Genomic DNA, 20,718 nt, shown 5'->3' on the forward strand with positions numbered 1-20,718 from the left:
CATATGTTATTCCACTGCAAATTTATTCGTCCATTTTGGTCTCGCATATGGACCACTATTCAATCCATCACATCCTGCTCATCTGAAATAACTTTTGATGTGATTATTATCCGTTCCCAACATCCATGTTTCAATACTTCTGACTGCCCTCCTAAATTGATTGATGTTATGATTGTAATAGCTATACTACACATTCTTAAGAACTGGAAATCAGCCTCCTTGTTAGATTATACCTTTTGGTGGAATTCATTATGTCTTTATAACAAATATGAATCTTATGCATATGAAAAACGATGTATCACTAGATTGTCTCTTGGTTCCACTTTTCCACCATCACCGTGGAAATTCTTAGATCGTTTTATGCATCTTCAATAATTGATCACTCCTGTTATCTGTTGCTTTTTCTCTTTCCTCCTCTACCTATCTCTTCTCTCTCTTCTTTTTCCTCTCCATGTAGCCTTTATTATATTCTGACAAGCCCTATTATGCCAATTTCCTTTTTATATGTTCTTTTTGACTATATGGGCTTATTGTACAGTATATTATGACCTATTTTCTTCATTCATGATGATATTGACTGTACTTTTCTAGGATTTCTGAATGTTGTTTGTATTATTCTTAAAAACTCCAATAAAAATTTTGAACTAAAAAAAAAAAAAGAGACGACAGACATCTTCAGTGTTTTCCTGCCAGGGATCACACCCATGCAGGTATAATGTGCTGTTCCATAGTGCTGAACTCTACATATGTATGGCCTAACCTCACCTATTTTACCCTTGCAGGTTTTTTGTATGCTGGAGGTTGGAGGGGGAGGGGGCGAACATGAAGTTTACATGCATGTTATAACTCTTGCAGGTACTGGTTCAGGGTCAAAGGTCGACTACAAGTCCTGAAGGTTTCATTGATATACTTCCAGTCTTACAGATATGATGTTCTTTTGAGTAGTGCACTGATGATATAGGGAATTGTATATCAATTGTAAGTCAAAATAGTATAATATTATAAATTGTATGCTTTCAGGGGTTGTTCATTCTGAGTGATCTGCCATAGAGATGGAAGTAATAACTTCACAGCGTGGGCAAGAGCACTGGGTTCATGAAGAACATCGTTATCGTCGTGACCGAGAAATGGCAGACAGTTCCACGTCCTGGAGGTGTGTGCGCCATGACTATGTAGACAGAAGAAAAAGGCATGTCAATGGATCTTCTGTCGAGATAATGGCGCATGTGCATGCACCCAACAACGCAAAAATAGCTGCTGAAAGAATGATGGGAGACCTAAATGAAAGAGCTGTGACCACAGTTGAAAAGCCCCGACAGATCATTCTGGGGACAACAGCAGGTTCAACGTTAGAAGCAGCTACAGTATTGCCTGCATACTCCTCCATGCAGAAAACAATCAATCAAAAAAGAAAAGCAGGGCATCTAGCAATGGGTAATCCCAGGTCAATAAGAGAGATCCAAGTTCCTGAGCAGCTGCAAAGAACCACGCGTGGTGAACAATTACTTTTGTGGGATTCTGGTGAAAATGATGAAAGACGCATTTTCATTTTCACAACCCAAGCAAATCTTGAGGTGTCGGAGCAACATGGCCATTGGTTCATGGATGGGACATTTAAAGTTGCCCCCCATTTGTTTGTACAAGTGTTTACCATCCATGCATTTGTAGACAATCGTGCACTTCCCATGGTGTATGTGTTGTTGAATAGTAAAAGGGAGGAGGACTATGAACGTGTGTTAAGGAAACTAGTAGAAACACGTTGGCACCATTGACTATTTTGATGGACTTTGAGAGAGCAAGCCTGCAAGCTGCCAGCAGAATATTTCCAAATGCTGCAGTTTCTGGCTGCCTGCTCCATCTGGGTCAATCATTGTGGCGCAAAATTCAACATGATGGATTGACCGCCAACTATAGAGATGAGAGAATAAGATTGTTCACCAAAATGCTGTTAGCATTAAGTTTTGTTCCTGTGGAAGATGTTACTGAGTGTTTTGAGACATCATGCATTTCAATCTTCGGTTTCATGCCATCATCCAACCATCTTTAAACTCCTTGAGCATATACAGCGTGAGCAAGATCACACAGAACAGCTGCTTGCTAGATTCCATGCTGGTAACCACGCAGCAGCCAGCAGTAAGAGCACGTATGTGAGAGTAACTCAAAGACTAACAACGCTGCTGCCAACATACGGACAAATACCTCTTTTCCAATATCTCAGCGGTATAGCACATAATCTGGAACTTTAGAGTTTGATATTGAAGTTCAGGTTTTCCTGTTGCTATACTACAATTGTGTTCACTCAGTGACATGAACTTTGCTTTGACATGTCCATTCAGTCTTCCCAACCACACATGTTGCAGGAAAAGATGAGACACTTGAAAATGTCTATGTCCCCCTTTTTTTTGGTGGCCAAGAAAGCCAGAGGCCCGCTAACTGCTGTGCTCAGGATCCCTCCCCCAGGAATTTCCCTGAAGCCCTCCCCTGGCCCCTACCCATCCTAAAACCCACTGCTCTGACATGTGCCAAGTGTGAAGGTTTTTTATGCCGACCAGGTAACCCACTCAAGCATACTTTACTCTCTTTGACCTTTTCAAGGTGTTGTGGGTGATGTTCATAAGGGCAGGTCAGATGGTGTCATTGCTGGAGCGGCTTCAGAGATAGCCAGTGTTAAGCTCCTTCCCTTTTTCTACCCTTCAAAAGGTGCTGATTTAATTGGAAGGGTGTGTTGTCATTTTTTTTGAAGGGTCTCATAGCAAAATGTGTGGTTTCCATACAGTCTTCCCAACCACACATGCTGCATGAAAAGATGAGACACTTGAAAATGTCTGTCCCCCAGTTTTTTGGTGGCCCAGAAAGCCAGAGGCCCGCTAACTGCTGTGCTCAGGATCCCTCCACCAGGAGTTTCCCTGAAGACCTCCCCTGGCCCCTACCCATCCTAAAATCCACTGACATGTGCCAAGTGTGAAAGTTTTTTATCCTGACCAGGTAACCCACTCAAGCATACTTTACTCACTTTGACTTTTTCAAGATGTTGTGGGTGATGTTCATAAGCTTTTTCCTTCACGTTGGTCATTTCCTGTGCCAGGTGCTTGTGGTTCATCTCCTTCCCTCACACCCACTGCTGTTGGTTATCTCCTGTGCCAGCTCTTTCACTCAGACTCACTGTTGCTGGTTATCTCCTGTGCCAGCTTTTTCACTCAGACTTACTGTTGCTGGTTATCTTTTGTGCCAGTTTTGTCACTCACACCCACTGTTGTTGGTTATCTCTTGTGCCAGCTCTTTCACTCAGACTCACTGATGCTGGTTATCTCCTGTGCCAGCTCTTTCACTCAGACTCACTGTTGCTGGTTATCTCCTGTGCCAGCTTTTTCACTCAGACTCACTGTTGCTGGTTATCTCCTGTGCCAGCTTTGTCACTCACACCCACTGTTGTTGGTTATCTCTTGTGCCAGTTCTTTTACTCAGACTCACTGTTGCTGGTTATCTCCTGTGCCAGCTCTTTCACTCAGACTCACTGTTATTGGTTATCTCCTTCCCTCACACCCACTGCCTGGCCATGGTGTGAGCTGGTCATATTTTGGCACTATGCCATCTTTTCACATACTCCTGAGTCACATGACATGCTTACACACTGCTTAAAAATGTTTGTATTCATGGTAATTCATTCAGATACAATGTCCCATGAATGCCTCTGTACCATAAATAATATGTTGATAGTTACATATTCGACCATACATGATTATATGCAATGCTATACAATTTATAGGTTCAACATCCCCATGTGTGTTTTTCTGCTATAATTAGCAGAATTAGAATATAGTACTAGGTTCATTTGCTCTGACATTCATGTAGCTTCCCCCTTTGAGTATTTCCACAAGCACCACATCCAAGTTAACAAACGTGCAAACGTGATGTTAGCAGTCAGGTGTTGGCCTTTGAAGAACCTACAAGCAGAGTCCCCAAACAGGAATGTCAATCAGGTGCTGCCTCAGAAAACATGAGATGTAGAATAATACATTGTTTTATAATTCAGCATGTTGTACATAATAGATCATGAATGGTTAGCTCAAATATTTTTTGGTGTTGACACTACATTTGAACATATGTGTATTACATGTTTATCACATATGCTATATGTTAATAAACATTTACCATTGTTGAAAATGATTTTTTCTCTTGTTTATCTTAGTATGACATAAATAACCATGGCATTTATTGTTAGTTTTTATTGTACTATTCCACTAACTAACGAGTACCCATTTCCATCTGTGCAAATGTGAAGTACTACACTATTACATTTACATAGACATTTACATAGACATAGACATAGACATAGACATAGATTGAAGCTGAGGGGGCACAGGTCCAGGACGAATATCATGAAGTTCTGTTTCATGCAGTGAGTGGTGGACACCTGGAATGCTCTCCCAGAGGAAGTAATTGCAGAATCCACCGTTGTAGGATTTAAGGGTAAATTAAATGCACATCTCCCTTGAGAAGCATACGGTGATATGGAGACTAAAACTAGGCCAGGGTACACCTGGTGTGGCCTCCGCATGTGCGGATCACCGAACTTGATGGACCCAGGGTCTGATCCGGAGATGGCAATTCTTATGTTCTTTTTTTTTTTTTTTCCAATTCTTTATTCATTTTTTCATCTTACAACAAGTACACAATATTACATTATTTAAAACTTTTACACATCAGTTAAAATTATTCCCTCCGCACCCCCCGTTCCCTAAAATATTTGAATCAAAAATATCATATAAATATTGTAATCTTATTTATTGATTAACCTTTAAATAGAACTTTATAACATCCCCCTCCCCCCAATGTATATATATACTATCAGTGGAAAATGATGTCTAATCATTACAATAATTTGCCAATGGCCTCCAGATCTTTTTAAAATTATTGTAATTATTATGTTCTTATGTGTTACCCATATTCAAACAATGTATATCTCACGCATATGACTTGCAACCGATCTGCTCTCTCGTATTTTGCGTATACAATAAATACGCGCAAGATTATTGCGAGTATTTGATAAGCCCTTTGCACATGCAAGCTGCACATTCATATAGGCGCAACTCACATTTGAATCATAAGGATCAATAAATCAGCGCATGCATACTTTGAACAACATGTGCGCATTCGCAGTTCGGTCCCCCCCGCATTTAGACCTGTCACCATTTAATTGGTTCAACAATTTAAAAAAACACCCTTCTTGTCTTATCTACTACTCAGCTTGGTGCTGTTCCTGAGGACTCCAAGTGGTACAAAACATGTTTGAAAACCAGATGAGAAAAGTTAACACAGCAACGAGCATGAAAACTCTGAACGAACACTTACTAAGCTGGAAAACAACTACAGAAGCACTAGGAGGGTTCACTCACACCCACTGCCTGTCGCTGAGCATTTCACATGTATTTTACCCACGTGGCTCAGGTCCAGGGTTGCCAGGTCTGCCCGGTACTGGCCTTAGTTCTTCAATATATACCATTATTTTCTGATTAGAGATCATCTGTGTCAGTGGGGAGGGGGCGGTCCGCCCCCAGGTGCAAGCCATGGTGGTGGTGTTCCCGGCCTTGGAGTCTTGGTCCAGGAAATTCCCTTCTCACGGCCCGGTCCCAACGCTCTGGGTAGTCCCCGTGGCCCAGCGTGTTCCCTGCCTTCTCGCCTGTCCGGTCCGATGGCCCTTTTCCTTCCGTGAAGCTGAAAAAACTGCCGGCCTCGGCAGTGATTCAGCTACGTCGCCCGCGGCTCCCCTTCCTGCTTGCCACATCTGCCAATGACGCAGCTTTCTGTTTCCGCACGGCTGGATTGCGGCAGAGGCAGACACGGAAAGCGGGAAGGGGAGTCACGGGCGACGTAGCTGAATCACTGCCGAGGCCGGCAGTTTTTTCAGCTTCACAGAAGGTAAAGGGCCATTGGACAGGAGAGAAGGCTGGGAACATACTGGGCCACGGGGACTAACCAGAGCCTTGGCACCGGGCCGTGAGAAGGGAAGTTCCCGGACCATGTCTCCAAGGCCGGGAACACCGCCCTCATGGCTTGCACCCGAGGGAACATTACTAAACATATATATATATATATATTTTATTTTATTTTTTTGCATTGGTGGGGGGCGTCATAAAAACAATGGGCCCCGGGTGTCACATACCCTAGGTATGCCACTGATCTGTGTTCATCCCGTGCTTTTCTGAACTCTGTCACCATTTTCCTCTCCACCACCTTCCTCGGGATCTCATTCCAGGCATCAACAACCTTCTCCGTAAAGAAGAATTTCCTAACATTACTCTAGAGTCTACCACCCCTCAACCTCAAATTATGTCCTTTGGTTTTACCATTTTCCTTTCTCTGGAAAAGATTCAAGTACAGTATTTGAACATCTGAACCATATCTCCCCCCTGCCCCTCCTTTCCTCTAGGGCAGTATCGAGCCAAGCCTCGAGACACCCGGAAGTGCGTAACGTCGCAATGATGTCACGCACATGCGTGACATCGTCACGTCGACGTCCACATGTGCTTCTATTTTTGAACTGAAGTCTTTTAACTATGCGCTGTACTCATCTGCTGTGGAACCGCTCTCCAAGGTAGTACTTTCCTGTTGATATTCTGTATGGTAAGCTTGTAATTCAGATTTAGTGGTTTCAATGAAAAGAAGCATAAGAACGAATGAGCATTTGTGGAGTACGGCGTTCCATTTGTCCAAAAAAGTTGAGTTGTTCAAGAATAATCGTGGTTCAGTCTTCATACGGAGGACTCTAGGTATCCTCTTCAGGTGACAATATTCTTCTGCCAATGTGGCGGCATGTAGTTCTGCTCTAATTATACGTGTTTGTAATGTCTCTAGGTGGTCCCAGTCTGTGAGCATGTTCTCCCCTTATTTTGTAGTGAGTAAGTGGAAGGTAGGTCTGATAGGGCTTCCAACCCCATGGATGCCATGGTCTCTACCCTGATAATAAGTGCAGACCTAGTCAACAATATACAAGCAGGGTACTGAATTGTTGAACCAAAAGGAGATATGAAACTGTATACTATATGTATGTATACCAAATGATACTAATATCACGCAACTTCTCTCCTATCTTTTAAGGATACAATAAGAACCAGTCGCTGATTGATTTTGCTCCCATATGCTCGGAGATATAAAGCTCTAATGGGGAATGTTTGCCCCCCTCGCAAAGTTTCAAGTTTCAAGTTTATTAGGATTTTATATACCGCCTATCAAGGTTGTCTAAGCGGTTTTTACAATCAGGTCCTCAAGCATTTTCCCTCTCTGTCCCGGTGGGCTCACAATCTATCTAACGTACCTGGGGCTATGGAGGATTAAGTGACTTGCCCAGAGTCACAAGGAGCAGCCCGGGGTTTGAACCCACAACCCCAGGGTGCTGAGGCTGTAGATCCAACCATTGCGCCACACACTCCTCCGAAGCTTACTGTTCAGTCACAGCCTATCATATATTTTCTCAATCAGCTTCTGCAATATATATATATATTTTTTTTAATTAATCTGTACTTCATTGTTTTATTCTGTTGAATACTTGCTACTCTAACTTCTTTTCTTCCTTAACCTGATGTAAAATGGTTCATGCCATAAATCATAACTGAAGAGCAAGTTGAAATAACGTCACTTATCTTAGACTTAGTTGGGGCGGGGGGGGGGGGGTCTCAACGTGGCCCCGTTTCGGAATCTGCTTCAGGAGACCCGGTTCAGGATTTCCAAAACGCATTTACAGGCCGACACAACTGTCGGCAAAAAAAACACTTGCTAAAGCTTGACATGTCAGGTTGTGGTCATACATCAGACTTTTTCTATTGTTCATAGGTAATTTCTTGGAAAATAAAATTTGAACTTCATTGATCCACCCAACACACAACTTCCCACTTAGTCCCAACAACAACAACAAAAAACTCACAATTTTTTTTTTTTTAATTTTAACCTGGGAGCGAGGGGGTTGCTCTTTTAAACAGTCAACCTACCAGTGGAAGAAATTGATAAAGCTACTGGTCCCTTAAGATAAACATTTGTACAAATCCATTAGTGCTTTGTTTACTGACAAATGGAAAGGTGAGAGAGGCCAGGCACACAAAAAAATACATTATTTAAGTGTACAATTTTTCTAATTTTGATCAAGCTACTTATCATGCAGGATGAAAGGCAAAACTTCCAGAAATAAAATAAGAAACAAAAGAGCTGTATGAGTAATAAAACCCTTAGCGCGCATGCGCACTTGAAACTGTGTGCCTCCGCATGCGCAGTGCACCGTCGTGCCTTCTGAGAGCGAAGGGCGAGGGTGAAGGAAGGGGGAGACGGCCGTGGTCGGAAGGTGGGCGGGTCCATCTGGAAGGAGAAGCGGTGAAGAGATGCGGAGGGGGGTGGTGGTGCAGGGAGCGATCTTGCTTTGGTTTGGGTGGAGGGGTGCGCTAGAGTTAACCTTTATGCCGGGAGAGAGCTGTGTCGGGGCTGCCATCGCTATGGGAGCAGCAGCAGGGAGAGGGATCCGTGTGGGTCCTGTGCCGTTGGCATGAGGAAAGGCTCTGGGGGTGCTTTGGTGGCGAGTCGATCCCCACTTACAACGGAACATCCTGTTTCCGGGGCCTTCTGAACATTCTGAAGATCAAGGGCCATCGGGAGAAGAAGGAGTGTCATGCTGGAGTAAATTGCATGTGTGCTGAATGAAGGACAGACATGCTGGAGATAACCTGGGGTAGGGGGAAGGAAGGAAATAAATAAATGAATGAATGAATGCTGGACAATCCAGGGAGACAGAAGCTGGAACATAACATAACATTGTGCTTGTTAACTGCGTAACCGTAAGTTCAACATAGTTTACAAAAGATTATAAAAGTAAGCATGGAGAGTCACGTGATGTGCTGGGCCGAGTAAGACGTGACTTGCTCGTGCTCCGGGGCCCCGAGTCCCTCTGTGCCTATTTAACTTATCTTTGCGGGTCCCGCATTTCCCCTGACCTTCGGGGTGGTGCATGGACAGGTTCCTCCAGCACGCTAGCCCTGTCATGAGCACCAAATCCAGCCGTTCCACTAAAGACCGGGAGACGAGATCAGCGCGGCCTGATTCTAAGATGGCGGCGGCGGGAGACTTGGGTTCCGTGCTCCCCTTATCGGAGGCCCATATTGCCGCGTTGTCAGCGTCGGTAGTGCGGGCGTTGGATTCCCGCTTTTACCAGCTCTCCTCACAGCTCACGTCGCTCGAATCCCTCTTGGGGGGAACCACCAGACGCACGGGAGAGTTAGAACATCGGGTCTCGTTGGTCGGGGACTCCCACGTTGCTTCTGCTGCAGACATGGCGTCCCTGAAAGCCCAACTTCAGAGGCAGGCAGACAAATTGGAGGATCTCGAGAATCGCTCGAGAAGGGACAATCTCCGTCTGGTTGGCCTCCCGGAGACGGTTTCTGAATCTCGCCTCCTATCTGTTCTGGAATCGTGGCTCCAGTCTGCGCTGCCCCTTCCGGCTGGAGTGGGTCCTCTGAAGTTCGACAGAGCGCACCGCCTGGGCCGGCGCTCCGACGATCGGGATTGCGCTAGGGTCACCATATTTAAAGTCCATCACTCGGCTGTCAAGGCTGAGTTGATGAAACAATACCGCCAACATCGGAATACCCTTCTATATGAGGGGACGCCGGTGCGCCTATTTCAGGACTACTCACCAGCGCTTCAGGAGCGTCGCCGTCGCTTCTCCCGAGTGTGTTCGGAGCTGTTTGATCGGAAACAACGCTTCCAACTTCTGTATCCGGCGTAGTTGAAAATCTGGACCCCTAAAGGGTGGGAGACCTATGCCTCCCCGGAGGCCGCTCAGGCCTACATAGACGCTTTGCCGGGAGAGTCTGGGCCTTCTTCCTCGGCCCCCTGAGCTCTGAGCCTTGAGGCATGGCTGGAGCGTACTGTTCAGGACTCATGGCTAGCGGTGTTTTCCTTATTCTTGTTGGAGCTGGCCCTGCGGTGCTTTGTTGGTTTTCCTGCACCTCCTGTGCCTTGCCTATCTCGGTTTGCTTGTGGGTATAGGGTTGGATTTTTTCGTCTGGGTTTGCATTGTTTTTGTGTGCAAGGGAGGTTAGGTGGTATCCCTGTCTCTTGTGGCTGTCTTGTTGGGTGAGTGACCTGGGGGGTTGTGCTGCTTTCTGCAGCCTGCTGGTGCTGAGGAGTCCTGGGTCTTGTGCCATTCTGTTTCTTTGTTTCTTTTAGCTTTATACCCCTGTTTGAGTGGTTTGCTGGATGAATGGACTTGTTGTGGATGAATTGGGCTGTCAAGGGGTGTGTGAGGTGGAGGGACTGGGGGCCCCTGACACATCTTAACGTGGCTCTCTTTCCGTTCCTTTCTATGGGACGGGATTGTTGGTGTTGGGGATATTGGTTTGGGTGGTTGGGGGGGGGGGGGTTGGGTGTGGGGGGGGTGGGTTTGGGGGCGTTGGGAGTCCTCCTTCAGTACATTTGTTTCAGTTCTTTGATATGTTCCATTGTCCAACCTCTTTATCAATTGTTCTCATCACGTTGTCACTGCTACTCTGGGGGGGGGGGGGCCCTTGGGGTAGTTTTCTTTTGCTTCTCCTTTTTCTTCTATTGCATTTTTTCTGATTTTCTGCTTTGAGTACCCCTTTTAGAATTACATCTTGGAATGTTGGGGGGATCACATCGCCTGTCAAGAGATCCAAAATAATTGCTGCCCTGCAACGATATCGGTCAGATATTGCTTGTCTACAGGAAACTAGATTGACTGATGCAGAACATCTTAAGTTGCGCCGTTCTTGGGTGGGGGAAGTGTACTTTGCCTCCTCTTCGGGCCGTCATGGGGGCATTGCTATGTTGGTCCGCAAGTCTTCGCCTATTGGTGTCCAAGTTCTTGATACGGCGACTGACGGTCGATCCTTGCTCTTACGGCTTACCTTGGGAGGTCGCTCCTATCTTTTTCTAGTGGTCTATGGCCCTAATTCTGGAGAATCGGCATTCTTGCAACGCTTGCTCAAACTTTGTTCTCGTTTTCCTGGTGATCCTTTACTTCTCCTGGGAGATTTTAACTTGGTTATGAATCCTGATCAGGATAAATCCGGATCTCGAATCTTTTCTTTGGGTTCTAAGGGTCACCTTCTTTCAGACTTTTGTGAATCTCTTTCGGTTGTGGACCCTTGGCGCCTCCTGCACCCTGAAGTTCGTGACTATACTCACCTTTCTCGTGCCCATGGCACTTGGTTTCGTTTGGATTACATCTTTGTGTCTTCCTCTATGTTTTCTTCTGTTCAGTTGGCTGAGATTGGCCCTTTGTCTATTTCTGATCACGCCCCGATTTGGGTAGATGTCTTCTTGGACTCTACGTATCTCCGGACGTCGTCATGGCGTTTTCCCTTCTATCTTGCCCAGGATCCGGAATTTCGTACCTTTCTGCAGGCCCAATGGGATGACTCTTCCACATGGATGATCCTATTTTGTTTTGGGAGGCTGGGAAGACGGTGATCCGGGGTCATATCATTTCATTTCTGTGTGCTCGTAACAAGCGTATTAACCAAGGGATCGTTACTCTGGAACGGGCCTTGCGTTCGGCGAAGCGGTCTTTTTCTCTCCACCCTTCCCAGGAGACTCGAGATTGTTATCTGTCTACTCAGGTGGCCTTGAACTCGCTTCTCCTTTCTCGTTCCCAAAAATGCAAAGCCTTTTATCAGCATCGTTTTCTTCGCTATGGGAACAAACCCGGCCGCCTAATGGCCCGTTTGGTTAAAGCTGCGACTGGTAGGAAGCCGATTTTATCTTTACGGACCCGGAGTGGTGGGGTGGTGTCCCGGACTTCTGAGATCTCCGGGGTCCTATTTGACTTTTTTCATCGGTTATATGACGCTCCGGATGACGCCTCCTTGGAGATGTTGACGGACTATCTTCACTCCTCTGGGCTGCCCCGTTTGTCGGCGGGTGTAATTTCCTCTCTTAATAGTCCGTTTCGGGCGGTTGAACTAGAGTCTGCCATTAAAGCGCTCCGCTCTGATCGGGCTCCCGTCCCGGATGGGTTCTCCGGTGACTTTTACCGTCTCCTTTCTCCTACTCTTTATGGACCTTTCTTGGCGTATTTTAATGCAGCTACTGCCCGTGGTTCTTTTCCGCGCTTTGCGAACGAGGCCCTTATTACTTTGCTCTTGAAGCCGGGTAAGGAAGCTGATTTGCCGGGGTCTTATCGCCCCATTTCTTTAATAAATGTAGACCTCAAACTCTTCGCACGCATGTTGGCTGATCGTCTTGCTCCTCATTTACCACAGCTTATACATGAGGATCAAGTTGGTTATGTTCGGGGCCGCCAGTCTGTCCACAATGTCCGCAAGGTACTTCTTGCTCTTGCTCAGTGTCAATCTCGCCAAATTCCGACTCTATTTGTTAGCCTGGATGCTTCTAAGGCGTTTGATAGCATTCACTGGTCTTTCTTGTTTCGTACCTTGGAGTATGTGGGGCTCGGAGGTTTCTTTCTGGATGCCGTGCGTTCACTCTATTCCAATCCGCAGGCTTCCCTGCTTGTCAATGGGACCCGTTCAGACTCTTTCCCTAATCTTCGAGGTACCCGTCAGGGTTGCCCTCTTTCCCCCCTTCTGTTCCTTCTTTCTTTGGAACCCTTATTATGTACTCTGCGGGGGTTCGCGGAGGTCAGAGGTCTCTCGGTTGGCGACTTCGAGCTTAAGACTCTGGCGTATGCGGATGACATGTTTTTGATTCTTACCCGGCCTGAAGATTCTCTCCCAGCAGCCCTGGACCTTATTTCTGAATTTGGTTTTTATTCAGGGCTGTCTCTCAACTTAGATAAATCCTTGGCCTTACCTTTTCCACCAGATTTACGAACTTCGTGGAGGGGTGCTTTTCCTCTTCGCTGGGCTGATTCCGCTTTGCGGTACCTGGGGGTTACCATTCCGCTGGACTTATCTAGTTTGTACCAGCTAAATGTGGCGCCGTTGTTTCAGGCTCTACAGAATAAGATGCACCTTTGGGAACCTCTTCCTTTCTCGCTTCTGGGTCGAGTGCACCTGTATAACATAAGAACATAAGCATTGCCTCTGCCGGGTCAGACCAGGGGTCCATCGTGCCCGGCAGTCCGCTCCCGCGGCGGCCCTCCAGGTCCATGACCTGAAAGTTTTCCCTACCTAACCTAAAATGTCCATACCCTATTCGTTCAAAGTCCTGTAAGGTAAACCTCTATCTGTTCCCTGTTATCCCCTTCGCTTCCAGGAAGTCATCCAGTCCCTCTTTGAACCCCAGAATTGTACTCTGTCTTATAACCTCTCCGGGAAGCGCGTTCCAGGTGTCCACCACCCGTTGAGTGAAGAAGAACTTCCTTGCATTCGTTATGAATCTATCTCCTCTCAGTTTTTCTGAATGACCTCTTGTTTTAGTTGTCCCTGCTAGGCTAAAGAATCTGTCCCTCTCCACCTTCTCTATGCCTTTCATGATTTTATAAGTCTCTATCATGTCCCCTCTCAGTCTCCGCTTTTCCAGGGTAAAGAGCCCCAGCCTGTCTAACCGTTCGGCATATGAAAGGTTCTCCATACCCTTTATCATCCTCGTTGCTCTCCTCTGGACCCTCTCGAGTATTGCCATGTCCTTCTTGAGGTATGGCGACCAGTATTGGACGCAGTATTCCAGATGTGGGCGCACCATTGCTCGATACAGTGGCAGGATAACTTCCTTCGTTCTGGTAGTGATACCTTTTTTGATAATGCCCAACATTCTGCTCGCTTTTTTTGAGGCCGCTGCACATTGCGCCGCCGGCTTCATTGTGTTATCCACCAATACCCCCAGATCTTTTTCTTGGCTGCCTTCCCCGAGTACCCTCCCTCCCATCGTACAGCTGTACATGGAGTTCCCCTTCCCTATGTGCAAGACCTTACATTTCTCCACATTGAAGCTCATCTGCCATTTTTTTTGCCCACTCACTCAGTTTGTTCAGGACGCTCTGCAGTTCTATGCATTCCTCAACAGTTCTGACCCTGCTGGAGAGTTTTGTGTCATCCGCGAATTTGATAACTTCGCACTTCGTCCCCATTTCTAGATCATTAATAAATATATTGAACAGCAGTGGTCCCACACTGACCCTTGCGGAACACCACTTGTGACCCCTATCCAGTCAGAGTAGTGCCCCTTTACTCCTACCCTCTGCTTCCTGCCCGCCAGTCAATTTTTGATCCATCTGTGCACATCCCCTTCCACCCCGTGACTCCACAGTTTCTTCAGTAGGCGTTCAAGGGGCACATGCTTCTTGTTCCCTGTTGGCTTTATGTTTTTCAGGTCCTTCCCCTTTATTTGACGTCTCGTGACGAGCGCAGATTGGAGCGACTGGTCCAGAAATTTCTTTGGGCTGGGAAGAGACCTCGTTTGTCTTATAGGCGGGCGGCGACTCCCTGGTACAGAGGTGGCTTGGGTTTATTGAATCTCCGATATTTGACGATTGGTTGTGGCATGCGTCATATTAATGATCTCTTTAGGGGTACCTCAGCGTTCACTAACACTTCTTTGGAACTTACCTGTTTTCACTCTACTCATTTTAGTGCCTATCTTCATTCTATCCCTTCTCTTGCACCTGAGTCTCTTTCTGTGAAACTACTACATCGACCCTTGCGGAAGGATTGGAGTTGGGTCTGTAAATTTCACTCTCTTCCTCCCTCTGTCTCTCCCTTTCTGCCTCTTCGTTTTAATGGTTCTTTCTTGCCTGGGATTGATGGGCCGAGTTTTGCTCGGTGGGAAACTAGGGGCATTCAATATATATTTCACGTGGTTAATGATGATGGCACTCCTAAATCCTTTGCTCAATTGCAAGCTGAATTTGCTCTCCCCCCTACTGACTATTTTGCTTACATGCAACTCCATCATTACATTTCTTCCTTACCCTCTAGCTCCTTGCAGGCCTCCTGTCAAGAGTCGTTGTCCACGGCTTTTACCATTGATTCCCAACTACCGGTCCCCCTAAAGTTCCATCATCGCCACTTGAAAGATGAATGCCCTTTGTTCGACCATTCTCGGCTGCGAGATGCTTGGTCTTGTGATCTTGCTGTTGATTTGCCCTCTGACATACTCCTTCAGGCTGTCCGCCGCCTGCCTGCTTTTCGTAAATACACTACCTTTTGGGAGCAACATTTTAAATTGATTTTTCGTTTATATATTTCTCCTAAAAGGGCTTATTTATCTCACTTCCGTCTCAACGCAGCCTGCCTTCGTTGCCAGGCTCCGGAAGTTAGCTTGGGACACATGTTTTGGACTTGTCCTAAGGTTCAGCTTTTTTGGACTGCTATATTTGCTTTTGTGGAGAATCTCTGGCATGTCTCCATTCGCAGCTCACCTTTACTCTTGTTTGGGACTGTTCCTCATTACTTTCCACGTTCAAAAGGAGTTGCAACTTTCCTAAAGTGGTCTATCCTGATTGCTCTGAAATGGCTTGAGGCCGAAGCTCCGGACTATTCCCTTTGGAGATGCCGCATGATTTCTCTTCTGATGTGGGAGCGGCGGGATGTGACTGATTTGTCTTCTCGCCAGGGTCGCCTTTTCCAGATCACTTGGGAACCATTTTGGACTACTTTGACCCCTCTGGCTCGTAGCCGGATACTTAATTGATGCTTCTTGTTTGTACTTATCCTTTTCTTTAGCTTGGTGTTTTACTTTCTTTTCTAAATTTTTGCTACTATGTATTTGGGAGGAGGACCCAGGGGTGGGAATGAGGGTGGATGGGGGTGGGAGGGGGGTTGTTTTGGTTGGGGTTTGGAGGGGAGAGGGTTCTTTTGGGTACGTTTCATACTCTATTGAGCTGGTTTTGCATTTTGTTGTGTTACCCTGTTGTTTTCTTGATTGCTCAATAAAAATATATTTGCCATAAAAGTAAGCATGATTACAGGGAATAGAATAAATTAATTAGTCAAGTGCTTGGAAAAAAAAAAAAAAAAAAAAAAAAAAGATAGGTCTTCAGCTGTGTTCCACAAATGTTTGTAGGAGTAAGCTGTGAACCAGCAGTGTTTGAAATTCTTTATCATGAGAAGCTGCTTGAAACGCTAAAGTAGGATTAAGAAATTTCCTGCTTTTACAACCCTGAACAGAAGGAAAGCTAAAGAGGGCATGGTAATAAAATCATGAGCAGGTCAGCAGGACTCCATGCAGAATGGCGAAAGCTGGGCGCAGGGCGGATTCCCAGAGAGAAGGAAGGGGTGGGTGGGGGTGGAATATAGGAGGACAGGAAAAATGGCCTTGGAGGCAAGAGAAAGAAGGATAAATGCAGTGGATGATCTGTGAGAGCACAAAGGGTACAGAGAACTACAAAGAAAATAAGAAAAAGGTGCCCCATGCTTTTATCTCTTTCTTTTAAACTATGACATTTTCCCCAAAGGGAGGTGCACCATTCCTGGAGATACTGCAATACCAGGTTGATGCGTGGAGTGGATGAAGCAAGCTCCTATTCCATCTCCCTGTTCCAAAAATCAATTTAATATATCATCCCTAGATAAGGGACATATCAGATCCAACCATTGCGCCACACACTCCTCCGAAGCTTACTGTCCAGTCACAGCCTATCATATATTTTCTCAATCAGCTTCTGCAATATATATATATTTTTTTTTAATTAATCTGTACTTCATTGTTTTATTCTGTTGAATACTTGCTACTCTAACTTCTTTTCTTCCTTAACCTGATGTAAAATGGTTCATGCCATAAATCATAACTGAAGAGCAAGTTGAAATAACGTCACTTATCTTAGACTTAGTTGGGGCGGGGGGGGGGGGGGGTTGCTCTTTTAAACAGTCAACCTACCAGTGGAAGAAATTGATAAAGCTACTGGTCCCTTAAGATAAACATTTGTACAAATCCATTAGTGCTTTGTTTACTGACAAATGGAAAGGTGAGAGAGGCCAGGCACACAAAAAAATACATTATTTAAGTGTACAATTTTTCTAAGTTTGATCAAGCTACTTATCTTGCAGGATGAAAGGCAAAACTTCCAGAAATAAAATAAGAAACAAAAGAGCTGTATGAGTAATAAAACCCTTAGCGCGCATGCGCACTTGAAACTGTGTGCCTCCGCATGCGCAGTGCACCGTCGTGCCTTCTGAGAGCGAAGGGCGAGGGTGAAGGAAGGGGGAGACGGCCGTGGTCGGAAGGTGGGCGGGTCCATCTGGAAGGAGAAGCGGTGAAGAGATGCGGAGGGGGGTGGTGGTGCAGGGAGCGATCTTGCTTTGGTTTGGGGGGAGGGGTGCGCTAGAGTTAACCTTTATGCCGGGAGAGAGCTGTGTCGGGGCTGCCATCGCTATGGGAGCAGCAGCAGGGAGAGGGATCCGTGTGGGTCCTGTGCCGTTGGCATGAGGAAAGGCTCTGGGGGTGCTTTGGTGGCGAGTCGATCCCCACTTACAACGGAACATCCTGTTTCCGGGGCCTTCTGAACATTCTGAAGATCAAGGGCCATCGGGAGAAGAAGGAGTGTCATGCTGGAGTAAATTGCATGTGTGCTGAATGAAGGACAGACATGCTGGAGATAACCTGGGGTAGGGGGAAGGAAGGAAATAAATAAATGAATGAATGAATGCTGGACAATCCAGGGAGACAGAAGCTGGAACATAACATAACATTGTGCTTGTTAACTGCGTAACCGTAAGTTCAACATAGTTTACAAAAGATTATAAAAGTAAGCATGGAGAGTCACGTGATGTGCTGGGCCGAGTAAGACGTGACTTGCTCGTGCTCCGGGGCCCCGAGTCCCTCTGTGCCTATTTAACTTATCTTTGCGGGTCCCGCATTTCCCCTGACCTTCGGGGTGGTGCGTGGACAGGTTCCTCCAGCACGCTAGCCCTGTCATGAGCACCAAATCCAGCCGTTCCACTAAAGACCGGGAGACGAGATCAGCGCGGCCTGATTCTAAGATGGCGGCGGCGGGAGACTTGGGTTCCGTGCTCCCCTTATCGGAGGCCCATATTGCCGCATTGTCAGCGTCGGTAGTGCGGGCGTTGGATTCCCGCTTTTACCAGCTCTCCTCCCAGCTCACGTCGCTCGAATCCCTCTTGGGGGGAACCACCAGACGCACGGGAGAGTTAGAACATCGGGTCTCGTTGGTCGGGGACTCCCACGTTGCTTCTGCTGCAGACATGGCGTCCCTGAAAGCCCAACTTCAGAGGCAGGCAGACAAATTGGAGGATCTCGAGAATCGCTCGAGAAGGGACAATCTCCGTCTGGTTGGCCTCCCGGAGACGGTTTCTGAATCTCGCCTCCTATCTGTTCTGGAATCGTGGCTCCAGTCTGCGCTGCCCCTTCCGGCTGGAGTGGGTCCTCTGAAGCTCGACAGAGCGCACCGCCTGGGCCGGCGCTCCGACGATCGGGATCGCGCTAGGGTCACCATATTTAAAGTCCATCACTCGGCTGTCAAGGCTGAATTGATGAAACAATACCGCCAACATCGGAATACCCTTCTATATGAGGGGACGCCGGTGCGCCTATTTCAGGACTACTCACCAGCGCTTCAGGAGCGTCGCCGTCGCTTCTCCCGAGTGTGTTCGGAGCTGTTTGATCGGAAACAACGCTTCCAACTTCTGTATCCGGCGCAGTTGAAAATCTGGACCCCTAAAGGGTGGGAGACCTATGCCTCGCCGGAGGCCGCTCAGGCCTACATAGACGCTTTGCCGGGAGAGTCTGGGCCTTCTTCCTCGGCCCCCTGAGCTCTGAGCCTTGAGGCATGGCTGGAGCGTACTGTTCAGGACTCATGGCTAGCGGTGTTTTCCTTATTCTTGTTGGAGCTGGCCCTGCGGTGCTTTGTTGGTTTTCCTGCACCTCCTGTGCCTTGCCTATCTCGGTTTGCTTGTGGGTATAGGGTTGGATTTTTTCGTCTGGGTTTGCATTGTTTTTGTGTGCAAGGGAGGTTAGGTGGTATCCCTGTCTCTTGTGGCTGTCTTGTTGGGTGAGTGACCTGGGGGGTTGTGCTGCTTTCTGCAGCCTGCTGGTGCTGAGGAGTCCTGGGTCTTGTGCCATTCTGTTTCTTTGTTTCTTTTAGCTTTATACCCCTGTTTGAGTGGTTTGCTGGATGAATGGACTTGTTGTGGATGAATTGGGCTGTCAAGGGGTGTGTGAGGTGGAGGGACTGGGGGCCCCTGACACATCTTAACGTGGCTCTCTTTCCGTTCCTTTCTATGGGACGGGATTGTTGGTGTTGGGGATATTGGTTTGGGTGGTTGGGGGGGGGGGTTGGGGGTGGGGGGGGTGGGTTTGGGGGCGTTGGGAGTCCTCCTTCAGTACATTTGTTTCAGTTCTTTGATATGTTCCATTGTCCAACCTCTTTATCAATTGTTCTCATCACGTTGTCACTGCTACTCTGGGGGGGGGGGGGCCCTTGGGGTAGTTTTCTTTTGCTTCTCCTTTTTCTTCTATTGCATTTTTTTCTGATTTTCTGCTTTGAGTACCCCTTTTAGAATTACATCTTGGAATGTTGGGGGGATCACATCGCCTGTCAAGAGATCCAAAATAATTGCTGCCCTGCAACGATATCGGTCAGATATTGCTTGTCTACAGGAAACTAGATTGACTGATGCAGAACATCTTAAGTTGCGCCGTTCTTGGGTGGGGGAAGTGTACTTTGCCTCCTCTTCGGGCCGTCATGGGGGCATTGCTATGTTGGTCCGCAAGTCTTCGCCTATTGGTGTCCAAGTTCTTGATACGGCGACTGACGGTCGATCCTTGCTCTTACGGCTTACCTTGGGAGGTCGCTCCTATCTTTTTCTAGTGGTCTATGGCCCTAATTCTGGAGAATCGGCATTCTTGCAACGCTTGCTCAAACTTTGTTCTCGTTTTCCTGGTGATCCTTTACTTCTCCTGGGAGATTTTAACTTGGTTATGAATCCTGATCAGGATAAATCCGGATCTCGAATCTCTTCTTTGGGTTCTAAGGGTCACCTTCTTTCAGACTTTTGTGAATCTCTTTCGGTAGTGGACCCTTGGCGCCTCCTGCACCCTGAAGTTCGTGACTATACTCACCTTTCTCGTGCCCATGGCACTTGGTTTCGTTTGGATTACATCTTTGTGTCTTCCTCTATGTTTTCTTCTGTTCAGTTGGCTGAGATTGGCCCTTTGTCTATTTCTGATCACGCCCCGATTTGGGTAGATGTCTTCTTGGACTCTACGTATCTCCGGACGTCGTCATGGCGGTTTCCCTTCTATCTTGCCCAGGATCCGGAATTTCGTACCTTTCTGCAGGCCCAATGGGATGACTCTTCCACATGGATGATCCTATTTTGTTTTGGGAGGCTGGGAAGACGGTGATCCGGGGTCATATCATTTCATTTCTGTGTGCTCGTAACAAGCGTATTAACCAAGGGATCGTTACTCTGGAACGGGCCTTGCGTTCGGCGAAGCGGTCTTTTTCTCTCCACCCTTCCCAGGAGACTCGAGATTGTTATCTGTCTACTCAGGTGGCCTTGAACTCGCTTCTCCTTTCTCGTTCCCAAAAATGCAAAGCCTTTTATCAGCATCGTTTTCTTCGCTATGGGAACAAACCCGGCCGCCTAATGGCCCGTTTGGTTAAAGCTGCGACTGGTAGGAAGCCGATTTTATCTTTACGGACCCGGAGTGGTGGGGTGGTGTCCCGGACTTCTGAGATCTCCGGGGTCCTATTTGACTTTTTTCATCGGTTATATGACGCTCCGGATGACGCCTCCTTGGAGATGTTGACGGACTATCTTCACTCCTCTGGGCTGCCCCGTTTGTCGGCGGGTG

General features: G+C 47.0%; 1 pseudogene; it reads right to left on the bottom strand.

Annotated features, from left to right (window-relative positions):
• Positions 1-16,356: 16,356 nt before the first annotated feature.
• On the bottom strand, positions 16,357-16,480 carry LOC117356092 (annotated as a pseudogene).
• Between the last annotated feature and the right edge of the window lie 4,238 nt (positions 16,481-20,718).

Source organism: Geotrypetes seraphini, chromosome 2 (genome assembly GCF_902459505.1).
Source record: "Geotrypetes seraphini chromosome 2, aGeoSer1.1, whole genome shotgun sequence".
In the NCBI taxonomy this organism is placed as follows: Eukaryota; Metazoa; Chordata; class Amphibia; order Gymnophiona; family Dermophiidae; genus Geotrypetes; species Geotrypetes seraphini.